Raw genomic sequence first — 6469 nt, 5'->3', positions numbered from 1 at the left:
GGGGTCTCACCGGTGGGGGGATAAGGGAATTGGGGGGGTGGCCGGTTGGGCCTGGTGGGTTGGCCCAGTGGGGTTGATGGCCTGCTGGGCCGGAGCCTAGGGGGTGTTCTTTTCCTTCCTTTTTTTCTGTTAGTTTTCTTTTCTGTTTTTGTGTTTTCTTTCTTTTTATTTATTTTATTTCTATTTTAAATCATTTAAAAATATTTAGGCATTTTCTAAAAAGGAGTTCTCTTCACTATAATTACCTATTATATATTAGGCACTACCCGAACATTTTTGTTTTTAACTTTTGAAAAGTTTGATGATTGAAATTATTTAAATTTTTTTGAATTTGAAAAGTTTTGATCCAACGCAAGATTAGCAACAGTGATCGTGGTGACGTGACATCATTAGCAGGGGTTTACTGTAGCTTGATTATCCGGGCGTCACGAAAACACAACCTAAACAGAGGCTAAATAATTTATTTATTACTAAACAGGAGCAAATAGCAAGGAATAAAAATAAAATTGGGTTGCCTCCCAACAAGCGCTATCGTTTAACGCCCCTAGCTAGGCATAACAAGCAAGGATAGATCTAGGTATTTTCATCTTGATTCTTAATTCTTTTAGCGATGTTATGCTTGAATCCAGGAGGTTCCTTACGTTTCCCTTCATATTCAGAGATCTTGAGATCTAGAGAATCCAACCGCTTATTGCAAAGAGTAATCAACATATTCACGCGGTGAAGATTTAAGCTAACGCTCTTAAGAGGTTTAAGAGATTTCTGTAAAATCTTAGTTACTTCACAAATTTTTTCAAAAACTTGCGTTTTCTCTTGGGTATGATGGATCCCCTTTTGTTGAGGTAAAGTTCCTACTATACCTTCTATAATTTCATGCGCGATACTGGGATCAATTTCAATTAAATTGCCTTTGGCAACACAATCTAAAAGTTGTCTATGAGATAAATTGAGCCCAACATAAAAGTTGCGAAGCAAAATTCTAAAATTTACTTCTAGGGTGCATTTACGATAAGATTCCATCATTCTAAACCAAGGATCCTTTAAATTTTCTCCTTGCTTTTGTTTGAAGTGAAGGACTTCCAACTCAGGGGACATAGGAGCAGAAAGAGGACTAGCCATGACGACAAGCAAGCAAACTAGCACATGAGTAAACAAAGAGGCAAACAGAGAGGGAGGATAGAGAGAGAGGGGGCGAATAAAACGGCAAGGGTGAATTGGGGGGAGAGGAAAATGAGAGGAAAATGGCAAATAATGTAATGTGAGAGATAGGGATTGTGATGGGTACTTGGTATATTGACTTTTGCGTAGACTCCCCGGCAACGGCGCCAGAAATCCTTCTTGCTACGTCTTGAGCTTGCGTTGGTTTTCCCCGAAGAGGAAGGGATGATGCAGCAGAGTAGCGTAAGTATTTCCCTCAGTTTTTGAGAACCAAGGTATCAACCCAGTAGGAGCCCACGCTCAAGTCCCTCGTACCTGCACTAAGCGATAGCTACTCGCAACCAACGCGATTAGGGGTTGTCAAGCCCTTCACGGTCACTTACGAGAGTGAGATCTGATAGATAGAATGTTTTTCGTATTTTTGATATAAAGATGCAAAGTAAAAAGTAAAGGAAAAGTAAATAGCAAAACAATATAAAAGTGATGGAGATTGATATGATGAGAATAGACCCAGGGGCCATAGGTTTCACTAGTGGGTTCTCTCAAGAGCATAAGTATTCTACGATGGGTGAACAAATTACTGTTGAGCAATTGATAGAGTTGTGCATAATTATGAGAATATCTAGGCATGATCATGTATATAGGCATCACGTCCGTGACAAGTAGATCGAAACGATTCTGCATCTACTACTACTACTACTACTCCACTCATCGACCGCTATCCAACATGCATCTAGAGTATTAAGTTAAAAACAGAGTAACGCTTTAAGCAAGATGACATGATGTAGAGAGATAAATTCATGCAATATGAAATAAACCCCATCTTGTTATCCTCGATGGCAACGATACAGTACGTGCCTTGCTGCCCCTTCTGTCACTGGGTAAGGACACCGCAAGATCGAACCCAAAGCTAAGCACTTCTCCCATGGCAAGAACTACCAATCTAGTTGGCCAAACCAAACGGATAATTCGAAGAGACTTGCAAAGATAACCAATCATGCATAAAAGAATTCAGAGAAGATTCAAATATTATTCATAGATAGACTTGATCATAAACCCACAATTCATCGGTCTCAACAAACACACTGAAAAAGAAGATTACATCGAATAGATCTCCGCAAGAGAGGGGGAGAACTTTGTATTGAGATTCAAAGAGAGAGAAGAAGCCATCTAGCTACTAACTATGGACCCGAAGGTCTGAGGTAAACTACTCACACTTCATCGGAGGGGCTAGGATGATGTAGAAGCCCTCCGTGATGACGGCCCTCTTCCGGTGGAGCTCCGGAACAGGCCCCAAGATGGGATATCGTGGATACAGAAAGTTGCGGCGGTGGAATTAGGTTTTTGGCTCATGTTCTGATCATTTGGGGGTACGTGTGTATATATAGGAGGAAGGAGTACGTCGGTGGAGCACCGAGGGGCCCACGAGGCAGAGGGGCGCGCCCTAGGGGGGGCACGCCCCCCACCCTCGTGACCTCCTCTTTGATCCCTTGCAGTAGGGTCCAAGTCTCCTGGATCACGTTCGGTGAGAAAATCACGTTTCCGAAGATTTTATTCCGTTTGGACTCCGTTTGATATTCTGTTTATCCGAAACACTGAAATAGGCAAAAAACAGCAATTCTGGGCTGGGCCTCCGATTAATAGGTTAGTCCCAAAAATAATATAAAAGTGGAAAATAAAGCCCAATATAGTCCAAAACAGTAGATAATATAGCATGGAGCAATAAAAAATTATAGATATGTTGGAGACGTATCAGTATCCCAATACCTAGTTCAATCTCGTTACCGGCAAGTCTCTTTACTCGTGTCGTAATGCACTATCCTGTGACTAACTCATTAGTTGCATTGCTTGCAAGGCTTATAGTGATGTGCATTACCGAGAGGGCCCAGAGATACCTCTCCGACAATCGGAGTGACAAATCCTAATCTTGATCTATGCCAACTCAACAAGTACCATCGGAGACACCTGTAGAGCACCTTTATAATCACCCAGTTATGTTGTGACGTTTGGTAGCACACAAAGTGTTCCTCCGGTAAACGAGAGTTGCATAATCTCATAGTCATAGGAACATGTATAAGTCATGAAGAAAGCAATATTAACATACTAAACGTTCAAGTGCTAAGCTAGCGGAATGGGTCAAGTCAATCACATCATTCTCCTAATGATGTGATCCCATTAATCAAATGACAACTCATGTCCATGGCTAGGAAACTCAACCATCTTCAATTAACAAGCTAGTCAAGTAGAGGCACACTAGTGACACTATGTTTGTCTATGTATTCACACATGTATTATGTTTCCGGTTAATACAATTCTAGCATGAATAATAAACATTTATCATGATATGAGGAAATAAATAATAACTTTATTATTGCCTCTAGGGCATATTTCCTTCATTTTGATGTACCGAAGGTAGTTCGAAGTCCCAGATTTGATCACGGACATGACGAGGAGTCTCGAAATGGTCAAGACATATAGATCGATATATGGGAAGCCTATATTTGGACATTGGAATGGTTCCGAGTGGCTCGGGCATTTTTTCGGAGTAGCGGGAGGTTACCGGAACCCCCCGCGGAGTATATGGGCCTTATTGGGCCTTAGTGGAATGACCTTAGACATGTCTCGGTCATGTCTACATAGTTCTCGAACCCATAGGGTCCGCACGCTGACGATCGGTATTATGAGTTTATGTGTTTTGATGAATCGAAGGTTGTTCAGAGTCCCGGATGTGATAACGGGCATGATGAGGAGTCTCGAAATGGCTGATACATAAAGATTGATATATTGGATGACTATGTTTGGACATCGGAATGGTTCCGAGTGAGTTCGGACATTAACCGGAGTACCGGGGGGTTACCGGAACCCCCCGGGGAGTATATGGGCCCTAATGGGCTTTAGGGGAGAGAGGGAGGGGCCGCCTAGGGTAGGCCGCGCCCCCAAGGCGTAGTCCAAATTGGACTAGGGGGGAGGGGCGGCGCCCCCTCCTTCCTTCTCTTCTCTCTTCCCTTTCCTACTCCCCTACTCCTACTACATGGGAATCCTACTCCCGGCGGGAGTAGGACTCCCCAGGGCGCGCCATAGTAGAGGGCCGGCCCCAACCCCTCCTCCACTCCTTTATATACGGGGAGGGAGGGCACCGCATAGACACATAAGTTGATCATTGATCTCTTAGTCCTGTGCGGTGCCCCCCACCATAATCCACCTCGGTCATATCGTAGTGGTGCTTAGGCGAAGCCCTGTTCTGGTAGCATCATCATCACCGTCATCACGCCGCCGTGCTGACGAAGCTCTCCCTCGACACTCTGCTGGATCGTGAGTTTGTGGGACGTCACCGAGCCGAACGTGTGCAAATCATGGAGGTGCCGTACTTTCGGTACTATGATCGGTCGATCGTGAAGATATACAACTACATCAACCGCGTTGTCATAACTCATAACGCTTCCGCTTACGGTCTACGAGGGTACATGGACATCACTCTCCCCTCTTGTTGCTATGCATCACCATGATCTTGCGTGTGCATAGGGAATTTGTTGAAATTACTGCATTCCCCAACAAAAGGTCCCATATAATCAAAGCCCCAAACATCAAATGGTTCAATAACAAGTGAATAATTCATAGGCATGTCCTGACATCTACTAATATTGCCAATTCTCTGGCATTCATCACAAGGCAAACTTACGAGCATCCTTGAAGAGAGTAGGCCAATAAAAACCGGATTGCAATACCTTGTGTGCAATTCTATATCCGGCATGGTGTCCTCCATAAGACTTGGAGTGGCACTTGTGTAGGATCTATTCCTGTTCATGCTCAGGTACACAACGGCTAATAACACCATCTACTCCTTTATAAAGGTGTGGGTCATCCCAAAAGTAATGTCTCAAATCATAGAAAACCTTTTTCTTTTGCTGGTATGTGAAACTAGGTGGTATAAATTTAGCAACAATGTAATAAGCATAATCAGCATACCATGGAGTATTACAAGAAGCATTTATGACAGCTAATTGTTCATCAGGAAAGCTATCATCAATAGGCAGTGGGTCATCAAGAACATTCTCTAACCTAGACAAGTTGTCTGCAACGGGGTTCTCAGCTCCCTTTCTATCAATAATATGCAAATCAAATTCTTGTAACAAGAGAACCTGTCTAATAAGTCTAGACTTAACATCTTTCTTTTCCATAAGATATTTAATAGCATCATGATTAGTGTGAACAGTTACTTTGGAATCAACAATATAAGATCTAAACTTATCACAAGCAAATACAACTGCTAAAAATTATTTTTTAGTAGTAGCATAATTTCTCTGGGCATTGTCTCGAGTTTTACTAGCATAATGAATAACGTTCAGTTTCTTATCAATTCTTTGTCCTAAAACATCACCAACAACATAATCACTAGCATCACACATAATTTCAAAGGGTAAATTCCAATCAGGCGGATTGAATAATAGGTGCAGAAATCAAGGCTTTCTTAAGTATTTCAAATGCTTCTACACAATCATCATCAAAAACAAAAAGAGCGTCTTTTTGCAAGAGATTAGTGAGAGGCCTAGAAATTTTAGAGAAGTCTTTAACAAACCTCCTATAGAAACCAGCATGACGAAGGAAACTTCTTATACCTTTGATATCTTTAGAACACGACATATTTTCAATAGCATCTACTTTAGCTTTATCAAGTTCAATACCTCTTTCAAAATTTTTATGCCCCAAGACAATACCTTCATTAACCATAAAGTGGCACTTCTCCCAATTCAAGACAAGATTTGTTTCTTCACATCTCTACAAAACTCGATCAAGGTTGCTTAAGCAATCATCAAAAGAAGTTACATAAACGGAACAATCATCCATGAAAACCTCAACAATATTTTCACAAAAATCAGAGAATATAGCAGTCATACATCTTTGAAAGGTAGCAGGTGCATTGCATAAACCAAAAGGCATACGTCTATAAGCAAAAGTACCAAAAGGGCAAGTAAAAGTGGTCTTTTCCTAATCATCTTTTGACACATGTATTTGTGAAAAACCAGAATAACCATCTAGAAAGCAAAAAATGTGTATGTTCGGATAGTCTTTCTAGAATTTGATCAATAAAAGGTAGAGGGTAATTATATTTTCTAGTAGCTTTATTTAATTTGTGAAAATGAATTACCATTCTATAACCTGTAACAATTCTTTGTGGAATCAATTCATTCTTATCATTAGGAACAACAGTAATACCTCCTTTCTTAGGGACACAATGAACAGGGCTTACCCATCTACTATCAGCAATAGGATAAATTATACCTACCTCCAGAAGCTTTAGTATTTCATTTCT

The sequence above is a fragment of the Triticum dicoccoides genome, chromosome 5A (genome assembly GCF_002162155.2).
Source record: "Triticum dicoccoides isolate Atlit2015 ecotype Zavitan chromosome 5A, WEW_v2.0, whole genome shotgun sequence".
In the NCBI taxonomy this organism is placed as follows: domain Eukaryota; kingdom Viridiplantae; phylum Streptophyta; class Magnoliopsida; order Poales; family Poaceae; genus Triticum; species Triticum dicoccoides.
Note: the sequence above shows the minus strand (reverse complement) of the source record.